This window comes from Acyrthosiphon pisum, chromosome A3, assembly GCF_005508785.2.
Source record: "Acyrthosiphon pisum isolate AL4f chromosome A3, pea_aphid_22Mar2018_4r6ur, whole genome shotgun sequence".
NCBI lineage: Eukaryota > Metazoa > Arthropoda > Insecta > Hemiptera > Aphididae > Acyrthosiphon > Acyrthosiphon pisum.
Window position 1 is genome coordinate 11,770,832 of NC_042496.1, and position 15,566 is coordinate 11,786,397.

The 15,566-nt window shown below is 24.8% G+C and overlaps 1 protein-coding gene across 2 annotated transcripts in view; it reads right to left on the reverse strand.

The window, feature by feature from the left end:
• LOC100164076 (zwei Ig domain protein zig-8-like) overlaps nt 1-15,334 on the reverse strand; it is a 254,559-nt gene extending 239,225 nt beyond the window's left edge. For both annotated transcript variants that reach the window (XM_001945859.5, XM_008189020.3), the window contains exon 1: nt 14,954-15,334. The gene's annotated coding sequence lies outside the window, so the exon portion shown is untranslated. The remainder of the gene's footprint in view (nt 1-14,953) is intronic.
• Nucleotides 15,335-15,566: the final 232 nt, after the last annotated feature.

A 15,566-nucleotide genomic window follows, 5' to 3' on the forward strand; every position in this document is an offset into this window, starting at 1 on the left:
TTTTAATAACTACGACAACGTCGCATGCTATATCTATGCAAATATCTCTGCCGCGTTTCCAAGTTTCAACAAATGTAAATTCACAATAATATAAAAATAATACGTACACACATTACATAATTATATTCTCGTAGATTTGAAATATAAGCAACTAAAATAAACAGACATCACATAAAATATTGAAGAATAAGCAGGGCGAATAAATATTAATTATTTTAATAACATATAATTCCCATCTTACAAAATGTGCTTTTAGTGGGGAAAAAACATGGTACGATAGAAACAAATAATAAAATAAGTGTATCTAAGATAAATACGAAAAATGGTAATTTATGACAATTTGTATTAACAAAATCATGAATTAATGTTAAGTACCTACGAACTTTTTTTTTTTTTTTATATGTAGATATACTCGATAAAACTGAAAAAATAAAAGGCAAATTTCTCATTAATTTTCATTCTGATTTAAGCAAATTGCATATTAATATGAAACTTTTGATATGCATTTTTGTTTCTATAGTTTAATTTTTTTTATTTATTTTGAATTTGGTATTTAAGTTGCTTTACTGGTAGATATTATATAGGTAGTATAAATACATATTTGTCTTCCAAATATATTTTTATACAACTGAGTTTATTTATTATACCTAATGAGGTTATTATCTTCCATGCAAAGATAAAAAAAATTACATCACTCTACTGGAAATCATGTCATGAAATAAATAAAATATTTATAATTTACAAAATGTATACAATTATATTTAAAATTGTTTAAGTATTAAAGTTAAAAAAAATTATATATTTAGCAGACCAAATTTAAGATTATTTGTTAGTAAAAACAAAATTAAATTAAAATGACAAAATAAACACAAAAAAATATTATTAGTTTTTTTTTTTATATATAATAATATGTACCTTAAAATCTAATATAATATATTATAATATAGATAAAAACACAAATGTATAATTATATAAAAATAACCATATCCAATTATTATTAGACATGAAACAAAATGTATGAATTCAGTTGTTGATTAGATTTATTATGATATGCTAAAAATTAATTATTTATTTTATAATTGACAATAGGGACATATATAGCTCATGATTTCTCAACTCAGTATTTTTATAGTTGAATGTAAGCAATATAATTTAATAAGTGGTTAGAATCACTTCGTAGGAATCATTTAAAAAATCAAATCAAAGCCAACAAAGCTTCTTCTGATTTATCGCTAATTTTTTACTTTGTCATTGGATAATTAATTTGATTTATCCACGTGCCTGGAATAGCTGAATTAGTTAGACGAATTCATTACTCATAATTGAGACTGTACGCAATGCTGAAAATAAATAAACTTCAAAATCAACGATACTGTACACCACTAAATTATTAGTATATTTGTCTTCAGTAATATACGGAAGTCATATTCTAATCTTTAATTATTTGATTATTAGATTTCTACATGTATCTAAAGTAAGAAGAAATTCATAGTTTTGTTAGTAGATAAACGCATTAAAGGGGCTCAGTTAGATACTCAAAAGTAGGTTAATAAATATTGTAGGTAGCAGTAATACATAGGTTCTATAATAGAATAATGGACGTTATTTAAAATTTTAAATTTTAATCCTAAGTTTGATAAATTAAATTTTATTATTTTTTGTATTATTAAATGTACAACTTGTCTACAATAGTAATACTGATTCATCTGCCAGGCATTAATGGACAAGTTTTTAATGCATAATAAGATCAATTCAAAAAATAATAATCATTTGAGAGAGTTATTTATTCGCCCAATATCACCTAGTTTAGTCACTTGCATGTTTAGAATCTTACTCAATTGTTCTGCGCTAGTGAGTGATTACTATTATTATATAGATTCAATATTACTAAGTCTTTTACGCTATCGTCGCAAAATTGAGTGTCCGCCTCTCCATTCGGACTGAAATTATAATCGACCTTTATTTTCCAATACTATACGATCTAGTATGAATCCAGCCAACATATATTCAAAAATAGGGAATTGCAAACACATCTTGATGCCAGACGCGCGAACGGACCGGGAAATTTCTATGGTGATCCGTTTGCCAATTGCTGAATTACTATGCTCTATTCCCAGTTTACCGTTTACCGACCATTATCAATAATGGCAAATTGCCCCTAAAGTTACATACATAATTAATGTGTTAACTCTCCCTTTTACCAACAATAATAACGCAGAACAAAAGAATTTTTAAATTATGGTATGAACAAAATATATCGATGAATAAATTACGATAAAGTTTATTGCACAGTAAAATTAAAATATCAAACTGTATAAAAGAAACAGTAAAAAACACAATTCATGTTTTTTTAGTACATGAATCCAATTAGGTTTCACAATTTACGAGTGTTATAATTATAGCCAATAGCCATAATAAGAATCAATAGTTCCCAAGTATCTTAGAGTGTTGTTATGAAGCGAATATATTTTTTTTTCACTAAAACATATCCAGCAGAATGAACAAATATAATAATAATTATCTGGTAATTATAATTTTCATATCTAAATTAACAGAATATTTTAAAGTCGTAGAATATAATATAAAATCATCTTATGGTCGTTATACAACACTATTCCGATTTACAACGCACACATGTTTGTTTAAGAGAGTACTGATTTTAGCTCTTCCGATAAACACAATAAAATGTCCACTATCTTTGTTTACTCTAAGCCAGAAGTACCACAAATATTTACGCCATACAAATTTCTAGAACATTTTCTGTAATACATTGGGTTTGAAATATAACAAAATAAGCTAAGCCGTAAAATACGTTAATGCAGCTATGCCCAGTTATATTTATTACGATATTTTAATTGCCTATGCCTATTTGTTGGGTTATACTATTTGAATATATTTCATTATTAGTCTGAAATCCTTACGATATATTACATCATAATGGAAAGTCGTAAATTCCAAAGGAACATTTTAATAATTGTTTTTTTTTTTTAGTAAATACTTAGGTATTATATTTTTAAAAGTTCATAGGTACTTAAGATAAATTTAATAAAAACTATAATACTATATTTTCAAACGTTGTTTTCGAAAAATTTCTTATTTTCCATCGGTACAATTTCACAATTGTATTTAATTTAAAATGTTAATGCAGTAATATAAATAAAATGTATGTTTTAAAAAAGTAAAATAAAAATGTAGATAAGTTTTTTGTATGTTGAAAAACAAGCTGTAGAAAAAATTATATAAACAATAACTATTTTTCATAATTTATATTGTATTTCATAATTTATATACGATTAATTGTTAGACTAAATTGTCTACCACACAAGGCAGTGGTTAATTATTAATATACAATATTCATATTATTATTGGTTATTGTTGAAGCCCTTGTTTTAAATATTAATATATATAATATTATACAAGGTAGTTTTATTGTTTTAAACTGGAACATAACGTATATAGGTAGTTTCTTTAGTTTTCGCTTCTTTCTTAAAAACACAAAATTAAAACAATGTCAGATAAAATAATAATATTCTATAAGTCTGTGAAAAAGATAAAAATAATTCAAAATGTCCGCAATTTTTAAATTTTATGTTTACATTATGTATGTAAAATAAAAATTTCAAAAGATAAATTGATTTTATTCAAAATCCTATCAATGATATTTTAGGTGATTTAAAAATAAATATGAAGTGAGTTTTTTAAGTTATTTGACAATATTGTATTCTATATTTTTACTCAGAAATAAAAACTGTTATGGAGTTGAATAAACTAGGTAACCAAGTCAATGTCTTACCACTGCAATAGTACTAAAATACTGAAACAATAAATTACTATTTAATTTAAAAATTAATATAATCATAATAAACAATGATATACGTCATAATATTATAATTATTTAATATAATCTTAGAAAATTTTTTTTTTTTTTACAATGTAATACGTTTTTAATTTATATATTATTGTTATTTGTAATAATATATGGATTTTAATAAATAATTATATTTATAAATCATTTAGACAATCAACGATTAGTAATTAATAGTATAGTATTTTGTTCGCTTATTATATAACAGCTACGATTTACTTATTACAAATATATTATCATATAATATTTTTTTACTATAGCTTTTGTTAAATTAATTATTTCTCAAATTGGAATTTTTAATACCAAATTGAACAAAAGAACTGAACCGCATTTGTTCTCTGTAGGTATTTTTCATGATTGTGAGTACGTTGAAAATATTGACTTGTGATTATATCATCTAGGTATACTTAAATTACATTCTAGCTCAGATGAACATGATGATGATTTAGGAATTTCATTTTGATGACATGAAAAACGTTCGTAAATGGTTGTACGGTATGTCAATGGAATTAATTAGAAGCACCCTAAATTACAGGGTAACGATGGAATGTCTTACAACACCAGTCATAGTCAGTTCGGATAATTATTGAACGAAAAAATAATGTGTAATATATACTATTATATTAAATACCTATTAGGTCAAAAACTTTTTGCCAAAAAACAAAGTTCTACAATATACAGTATTATTAACAACAATATAAGTTTAAGAAAATATAGAAATATATTAAAATATACAATTTACATTTTATTAAAAAAACTAAAAAATGTTTGTGATTTTTAGTTGCCAAATTAAATAAGTATTACTTACGAAAAAATATTAAAATGTTATCTTAAATTATAAATATAGGTACACCAATAAGTAATGACATGTAAAATTATTTTCTATTTATAAATAATTGGAATGGTCTCAAACAAATCTCCTATAAATACAATAACAAACGTAATAAAAAGTATCTGAATTCAAGCACGAAAATATGGATCATAAAAATAATATGTTGTAATAATATAATATTAGTGTTTCATATAAAATAATTATCAATTGTATTTAAATATAAAACTTTTTTTTGTTATATTTCAATAAGTGGCGTTATTCTTGAAAAACTACAACTATCAAGAATAATAATATAATTATATTATTTCAAAATAATTCTATAAATGCAAATGATCCTGTATTTGTACAATATTGCCTAAAACCAATCATAATTCGTATTTATCTTGATACTTCCATTACCTTAGACTACGTTGTCAATAAAAATACGTTAAGTCACTTATAATGTAAAATATGCAACTCTTGGTTAACATCATTGGATTATGTTATTAAAGAATAAGTATGAAATTTTACAACACTATAAATTCTGTATTACTGCCATAACTTCATTAACAATAACCGTAATTGATTTATTACAGTCTTTATTGTGCTACGAGTAGTTTTCTTTTATGTTCTTTATTTACAAGACGTTAGAACATTTTACAAAATATATTAAGGGAGACTGGGGCTAGACAGCTTAATTTTTATACTTGTATTTTTAATTCTTTGAGTTTTGTGATTTTAACGATTAAAAGTTCACTTAACATGTTAGTTACATAATTAATTTAAATTATTATCTTAATAAATTAGTAATCTGTAATTTCATAAAAAATAATAATCAATCCAACTTGCCCCGTTGACGGTGCATTTATATTTAAATCGGCTTCAATTATTTATTTAACTTTATTGTTAAAATTTAAAATAAAATAATTTTATTAATTGCAAATTTATGAAAATTAAATGAAATCCCTAAACAGAAAACAATATTTGAAAAAACAAATATAATATTTGTAACAATAAAAAGTATCTATTTATAAAAACATTATTTAAATAAAACTACTCATTAAAAAAATAACTAATATCTAATCATGACATAAACATAAATATATTTTATTATGTAAAACAATATTTAAATACAACAATTAATATATTTGTAAAAATGAAATTATATCTCATAGACCGTTTAGTATACACAATACACATACCTACTCAACAGTCAACATGCCCATATTTCTGACCTTTTCAATATTTTGAAACAATAGTAAATATCATGTATTCATGTGCATAATATTATTATGATGAAATAATAAGAAATAATGTTTTACTTTTCTTGAATATCCACTGCAGTTAGTATTTAATAAAAATGTTTAATATGTAAAAACGTAAAAAACCACACAGTTGAGAAAGGTATTATATTACTCATTAAATAACAGGAAAAATTGAATTATGACATCGACACGTATGGTGATAATGAACGATTGATATACCTATTGTAATGATTGTATTATTGTGTGTTCAACTCAAATATAGGTAGGTAATATATCAAAAATCGACTTCGACAACTTGACCCGGTGTCCAACTAGCCCTGGTCTCACTTACCTACATTATAATATTATTGATCAAAATATAAACTTATTACAATATTAACTAATATTACTTATTATAATACTTTTATATTCTACGTGGTCTGTGATAAGGCTTCTATTTGCATATTATTCTAATTTATATTTTACAAAATTTTCGATTTCGATTTTTGTTATTATTACTATTATTATTATTATTATTATTATTGTTATTATTATTATTATTATTATTATTATTATTATTATTATTATTATTGTTATTATTATTATTATTGTTATTATTATTATTATTATTATTATTATTATTATTATTATTATTATTATTATTATTATTATTATTGTTATTATTATTATTATGATTATTATGATTATCATGCACGATGGCGTTCAAATGGCCGAAATGGTTTCATTGTTCTGCAGGGGCAGCCATTGTGTCAGATATGTGTTTTGGTGGTAGGTAATAATGACCGCCTGCCGACAAATTTGAATACCCATTGTCTCAAACGTTGTCGGTAAAACGTACACCGTTGGAGCAACTTGGAAGATCACGACCAACCTAATCAACATTATATATTTTTTAATTATTTTCGGAAAATGATTGTACTAATAATAATTTCTAGAACACTACAGGCTTATACAATATTACAACCTAATACTAAGACATATATACTTTCTTTGCTACTGTTATATTATTTCTCATATTAAAAGTGATCGTAAAATAATTTAATATGTACCAATTAACATCGTTATTTATTATAATTGTAATTTATATGATTAAATATTTATTCATGTAATAATATTATCTTTATATTAATTAATCGAACAAGTCCTGACTGACTGATCAACGTAGAGCCTAAGCATAATTTATATGATATCTAGAGACTGCAATTCGATTCACCATGTAGTGATGCATTAAGAAAGGATTATGCATAATTCGCATTTTAATGAGATGCTCACAAAGGTAAATCGAACATTTTTTTTTTGATAAATGGTTACCATAGGTTTCAGATTATAATATTAAAAGTGTAATTCAATATTTTTGAACATGAATCGTTAAAATTGGTTGCTTGGCAGATGAGGTAAAAGCATGCATCAAAATATCGTCCATCGTTATGGCACCGAATTTCCAATAAATAAATTATACCTTAAAACAAATAACTTGAGAGCACATGGATGTAGCTTATGTAGCTACTAAAAACTACTTGATCGATTAAAATTAAAATTTCAAATTGTTCAAATTTTAGAGAGTAGGTAGTTTGAACCACGTTTGTTAATATACCAAGTGCTATATCCAATGTGCTACAGGTGAATTGTCCATTTCGGTAGAACTAGTTTAATATTAAGCGAAGTACCTATACTGACGCCGATTTGTAGGCGAACTTAGGTACACTAAAACAAAGAGACACCTATATCCATAATAGCTCTATATTTGATATTTTTTCAGGGGAGATAATCTTTTATGATAGATATAAGCTATTATAGGCATAAACATATAATATATAAACATTTTTTTTTTTATGTCAATTGTTTTAATATTTAATAATATTTATTATGTGTGTAAAGATTTTTGTCATAAACAACTTAACATTTAAATTATTCTAAAATATTTCAACAAAAATACGAATTTTAAGATGAATGTTTTTTGTGTTTTTCATCATTTTAAATTTAATATAATGATCATAAATGGATTAAACATTATTTTTTAAATACAAATAATAATGATAATTTAAATATGAATTGTGTTTAGCTATAATTTAACTTTGAAGATAGTGTGCATTATTATAATTATACAATTATTGTACCTATAATAATATTAGTGATTAACACAAAATGTTTAACCAAAGTATACGGTGATTAAAGTGTCAACAGATAAACGATAGTAATTTACCATCAATATAATTAACTTTATTTGTACAAACATAATCGTATACACTTTTTATAAAATCGTTGGGTTTAGCTCAGTTATTAATCCATATAATTAACTAGGTACCAAATCGTACAGGCAAGTTGTATAAAGGTTAAAATGTTACAAAGATTAATATTTCTTTTCTTTTGAAAAGCAAAGGAAAATGTGATTTGAATAAATTTGTAGTTATAACTACGTAACTAATTCAGAAAAAAATAAAAATGAAAAAAGCAGTGGTACGTAGAAAAGTTGTAACATTAAAGTTTTCCGTGGTAAACTTTACGGATGATTCTGAAAGCGGTCGTAAATTTCTCGTGATTCGATATAGATTACACAAGCATTCAGTGGCTGATAAAAATGAACATAAATTCATATGTGAATAAGGTCTGAACTGAGAGGGTAGACAACAAATTTCGTCAGCAATTTGATAAAGTGCTTGAAAAGTATCAGGCGACGACGATGCATCGTGCCCTCAGCAAACGCCTCCCTTTTCTTCTCCTTATTACTTTTTCCTTCCAAGTTTTTGTTGTTGTTTTTTTCCCCTCTTTCTCTTTCATTCCACCCGTTCTTTTTATATATTTTTATTATTTATACACACGCGTCTTGGGTTTCTCACGCAGTTCCATCATTTTGATACATCGAAACACTTATTCACCCTTTCCCGAGGACGACACCGGCATAAATAAGCCTTTAGGTGTGCGAGCCGAGCATGTAATCGCGTAAAACATCAACATCGAGCTGCCTGAAAGCGATGTTCTTGGTTTTCGCTAGACTTGATAAAATGATTATGCATAAGGGAGTCGTGAAACGTAATTTGTATGTTTCCTATTTTTCTCACCCTATGTTCTCTTCCTCAGACAGAAACTATGGTTTTACTTAAACTGATCCACTATGCGCAAACGCGCAGACACGTACACTCTTAATACATACACGTACATATCATGAAAACCATGCATTTCACATTTTCACGTTTAATCTACACGATTTCTGTTCAGCGTAATATACAATATAGGTACAATATTCGTTTTTTTTTTTTTTTTATTTTGTATGAATTCATATTTGTTATAGATTAAATGTGTTTATTTTTGTTAGCATTTGGCAAACTTAAAAAAAAATATTTAATCATAAAAAGTTATTTTAAAATCTTATATTTTAATCTCAAAGAAAATTAAGGTTCAAACTTTTTATAGTTCATTATACTGTAATATTTAACATTCCATAACATTTTATTTGCATAATAATTGAGCGTTAAATTATCCCATAAGTTAGTTCCCACTTAACGGTTAAGGTGTACAATGCATTAAAATATACATATATATTATTTCATATTTTTATGTGCATATAATGATTTTACAACTACTGTGTTTGCACTTACAACACATCAATACATTTATTTTTATTTTAAAATTTTATAAAATATACTATATACTCGTAAATGGATAAAAACTATAAGAATCATATGAAGAAAAAAAATGTATTTACCAATCATAATTATAAGTATTATATATTATATGATACATTTTAAATTATTGGTTTTGCTGTATAATATTTATTAATCATTGAATAGATAATATTAAATTATTAAATTTTATAGCGATGTCTTTATATTTTTATGTCTTAGGGTTTTCGAATAATGTAACAAGTATAATTTCATTGGTAAATCTATAATAATAAATTGATAATGTGAAATTGTATTTCTATGTAAACATATTTTATAATTGTATATTTTAACTTAACTCTTGAGTAATTTATATATATTAAACAATGATAATTAATTTTTACCTACATGACACATTACGGTCATCGATAACTGATTTATTATAAAAAACATTTAATACAAAATCAAAATTTAAAACGCAGATCTATAACTCAGACCCAATAAATGGATAATACTAATTATTTATTCTTTTATTTTGGAATATTTACATAGGTACAATTACGTATAGAACACTTTGTCGTACCTTGTATATTAGTAAAATCCAGTTAATTTTCTTCTCACATGTTGTGTTTATGAGACCTCACTCAACACCTTTGCGTCGTATATCCATCAACCGCATTATTCATCATTATACTCGTCAACCCTATACATACTTTCAGCTCACATCACTTTGCCAGTAGAAATTTCAATTCATACTAGACAGCATGTCTCGTGGGTGTTTAATAAAACATTCTTTTCAACCATAGGTATAGTCTTTTGCACATAATCTTGCTATCCTCAGTATAGGTACCTTAATTGAATACAGACACGCACTTTAATCAATGCACCTGGTAACTTATATCAAACAATTGTATACTAGGTATGAGCAATGCGCACGTAAAACCCCAGTAGCATTGATATCACAATATTATAAGCGAATACGCTGATAAAAAAAAATATATATTAAATACTTCTTACTTATATTATTTTTCACTCCATATTTATAAAGGTTTTATTGATTGTTTTAATACTAAAAATGTGTTATTATATTATTATTGAATAATATTTGGGCGGTGATGTGCAAAACTAACTCGCTGCGATTCATATAAATAAAACAAACCTTTCAAAATAAAAAATTTCTATATCATTCAAAATAAAATTTAAAAACTACAGCAAGTTATTTCTTCTGCGGTAGACAACAAATAAATTACAACAAGAGAAGGTAGTTATAACTGGTGAGAATGTATTTTGACGCCTATGAAACATTTAAATTGCTTTATTTAAAATGTTATAAAAGATCATATTCAATCTTATCGACGGAAATATGATAAGGATTACATTTATTGCCACTAAATACAGCTTTATGAACCATAAATAAAATATTTTTACAAGTTAAAAAAAATAATTTAAAAATATTTTTTTTTAGAAAATGATGATGGTTATTAGTTAATTATTTTAATTGACTCATGAATTATTCAGTTCACTTAGTAAAAAAATATTCATTCTTTATTGTTTATCTTAAGTAACAACTTTTATTGTAATGACGTTATATTTATTGTTTTAAGACATTTTTGATACGATATTATCATGGATTTAAATTTACATATAAATATAATATATATGAATAGAATTTTTGAATCTTTAAATAAATTATTGATCATTAACTTTTAAAATAACAACATTTAACAGAAATATAAATAAATAAATATAAACACCTATGGTAAATAATATACCAGACATACATACTCCCATTTCTCCTTTAATAAATATAATAAACATTTTAATTACCTATACTTAAACACCATAATGGTAAAAACTTTTATTTCGAATGTAAACAACACTTTCATCTGTAAATTGATAGGCATATTAATTTGTAATACAATTTTTATTTATATAAATCGAAATAATTAGAAAATTAAGATTTTGAATGATTTTACGCAATGTACCAGTTACTAAGATTAGGACATAGGATTTATAGATATGAGGTTTATGATTATTTTAAAACTACAGCAATAGATAATATCATAATAATATAATCAATTTATAGTTTGTAAATATAGTCTAATATAATCAGTACCAGACTAAATATTACCTCCTTTTTGTAATTGATGCAAAACTATGATTAAGGATTATAAATGATCATTAGTAGCTATATAAAGTTTAATAACACAAAAACTACCTGTTCGTATTTCGATTTAGATCCATAAACATTAAAAAAACTTACTTATAAAACATTTATAGAAAAAAGGTTGGTTCTCATATGAAAAAAAAAAAACCGGAAAGTTGTTCTGAACTATTTTAGGTTTCAAGTGTACCTCGTCACTGTAATATTAATGTATACAATTTGAATTCATTTACAATTAGTCATAAAATAATCATATAATATATGACATATTCATTATAATATTATTCCACATAATTTTATCATTAGCTGTAGTTATTACTAAGTCAATATCGACGTACCGTAGGACTGTGAAAATAACTTCGTGGTGTTAATATCTTAAAATTAATTTAAATATTTTGGAAATTCAACTTTGTAATGTGTATAGGAAATTGAAATATCCATAATAAGAAAAAGTTTTAAGTTTCTACGAATTATACTTTTTGGATTAAGTACTACAAAGTGCACAAAGTAACTAAGAAACCGAAATTTTTTTGTTAAACCGTTACCTATCTAATTTTTTTAATTTAAACTATAAATTTCGGTAAAAAATTGTGTACATTTATTTTCGATGTTTTTTGGTTGCTTTAAAAACAAATTATTATTACTTTGCATTACATTAAAATTTTTTTTTACTTGACAACATTTTCATAAACATTTAAAAAGAAATTTTAAGTTTTTAAATACCAATAAATACCTTAAAAATAGTCCAAGTATGTTTAAAATGTAACAGTGTATGATTATAATTTAAGTACAAATGATATGCTTTAAGTTTTCAAAAATAACAAAATAACTTAGTCAAAATTCGTTTGAAAAAAATCGTTATTATATGTTTCAGTTTCAAACGTCTTCGAAATTTGAATTTTAAACGCTCAGAAAAAAGGAATGTGACCTAACGTTAATTAATTTTTTTATTCTAGTGAAGTAGATATCTGAAAATATGGTCCTTCATTTTACTAAAAATTCCAAAATCCCCTTTTTTTATGTTATGTACCAAATATACATTTAGCATATAAAAGTTCACCGAATTTTACTATGTGGCTAGCTTGTATATAAAAATATAAAAGCAGATGCCCACTCTGTACTACGCATAGTTATTACTTAATAAAATCTATTTTCGTATAAATCTTCATCATTATTGGATAAAATATAAAACAATTTAATTTAAAATCAACATTTTACACACACAAAAAAAAAACTTTTATATGTACCTATAGATATGTCAATACACTGACATCAGTTGTATTCCTGTATTGAACAACACTTTTATGTAACACAAACATTTTATAACATTCATAAGAAAATAAAAATGTGACTTTTAGTATTTAATATTAATTAAGATTTTGAGAATGAAAGCCGAAATCAATTATGCGTCCGTCTTTATTTTGTGAAAATACTATAGGCAATAAGAATTCTTCAAAATTTTCAAGTAGTCCTATCTATTTTTCACAAATTAAATGTATTGTTTGCAGTTTTTTACTTTGAATAAGTCCTTTCTCGGTTTCTTATTTTATCTTACATTGTTACGGGAATAAAAATACAAATAAGAAGTGTACCTATAAAATGAAAACATTTAAGCAAGAGTACCTATTCTAACATATTCATAATATGTTGAACTCAATGATTTGCTAGTTTTCTGTGCCATAAAAGTTATTTTTAAATCTTTACTTGTATTAATGTATAAAAACTTAGATGCAATTTATGGAAAGAGGAGAGGGTGCTTATAGATGATTCAGCACCCTTATTTCTAAGACATCAAAAATAATGTAAAAAGAGTGGTTTCTTTTTTATGTAGGTCTTTTTTTTATTTGACGTCTTTATCAGAAAGATAAATTGTTTGTGATTATTAGTTACCCATTACCTACGTAATAAGAACTTTAAGCTTTAGAAAACGAGGTGTGATAATATAATATATAATGACAAATTAATGACAGTTATTTATATACCTAATAGTAGGTATAGATATTTGTTGTGACAAAATTATATTTTGTAAACTTTGTGTTAACATTTGTAATACAATATTTTGTGACGTCGTTACAGCTTTTGGTAATTTTGACAAGACTCTTTAAGTTGACTAATATTTTTAACACTTTCAGTAAATATAGAAGAACGCAAGTTGAATTTTAAGTTTAAAGTAACTAAACTTAGTTAAAAGTCAATTACATTAATTTTTAACTGAATATTTAGTATTTAAATTTATAGAATAATACACTAAATAAATCTGATAAAAGTATATACTAAAAAACAACAATATATAAACATAAATATATTAATTATAATAAAATATATATTCATCAAAGAAGAATATTGACAAAAAAAAAAAAAAACCGAAGTGGTGGCCGTGGCCCTTGCAATGGTATGAATACCGAAGTTAATATGTTATAAAATATTTTTGATAATTTTTTGTGAAATTAATATTTTAAGGGCTCACGGTAGAAAAATGTCTATCTTTAGACTTTGAAATAACCTATCTGATAATGTTATTGTTAGTAGGTTTTAAAATTTGAATTTAATGTGTTTGGAAAGTACTATATAACGTATTTTGATCCCTTCGAAATCTAGAAATAGTGCATTGAAAACTTCGACAGTCTACAATTACGTACCTATTTATAATGTATAATGCATATTATAACATTACCTCGGTACCTATAACTAATGATAAAGATAATTTATAAAAATGATAATTTTTAAACAAAACAAAATATATTATTTTAATATACACGGAATTCATATCATGTAATAAATTAACTTAACGTGACTATAAACTTAATTGCCAAACTGATTAGTAATTGCATATAATGGAATACATTTGAAATATTTAAACTAGAATTTACTTTAAAAAATATATATAACTCATTAAGTCACTTAATATTTACTTTTTACTCGTTAATGCCCAGCCTTGACAATTTAATAATCTGACAAGTGACAAAGTTTGTTATATCATGCATCCATAATTAAAAAATCACATTGGTATGCGTTTTATAGTACATTTAAGAATGGTTATTGTGATTATTAAACTAAAGTTGAGTATTCAGTGAACATTGCATAATTTCAGCAACCTCAATAGTTGTGCTGTGGTTGCGCCTTCACGTGACAGTATTGTGTCAACATCAAGACGTTCCCACATCTCTAATATAAGCAGCGTAATATTGTAAGACTTAATCACAACATTTTTTGTAACATTAATTGTAAATAATTTTTAATTGAGCTCACCTGTATCACGTATCTGGAACTGTATTAATCCTCGAGTAGCACTATGTGCGGTTTATCGTACATCGTGTACACTTTTAAAAGTATCAAATACACATATAAGATGATATTATACTATTCTATATATAGATATTATATTATTTAATGTATGAAAAACTATTTTATTTTATATACTATTATATTGTATAAATTTAATCTTCCGAACAAAACCACACGATTGAATATTATAGACACAAACGATCACTAATTATATTTGATTGCAATAATAATACTTTTTATGGCGTTTTTATTTAACGTAAGGACAAACAAACGGCAATGTTTGAATTTGAAGCAGCACACGAGGCGTACGGATAATATCCCGGATGCGCACTGACGTCGCTTTTGCTAACGTCCGCGGTAAATGCCGCCAAAAGCCGGCCGGGCGCTCGTCGTACAATGTCGGTACGGTTCGGCACCACACCAAAGTCCTTACGATTTCATATATGTACAGTAAAATTAAAGTAGCTGAATAGTCTTGCTTTGTGTCAATATAAATACCATAAAGTTATTTCTTTAGTGATCTCAAACGAGAAAAAAAACAAATAGTTTTAAATGTATTAATTTATTTTGTGATTTT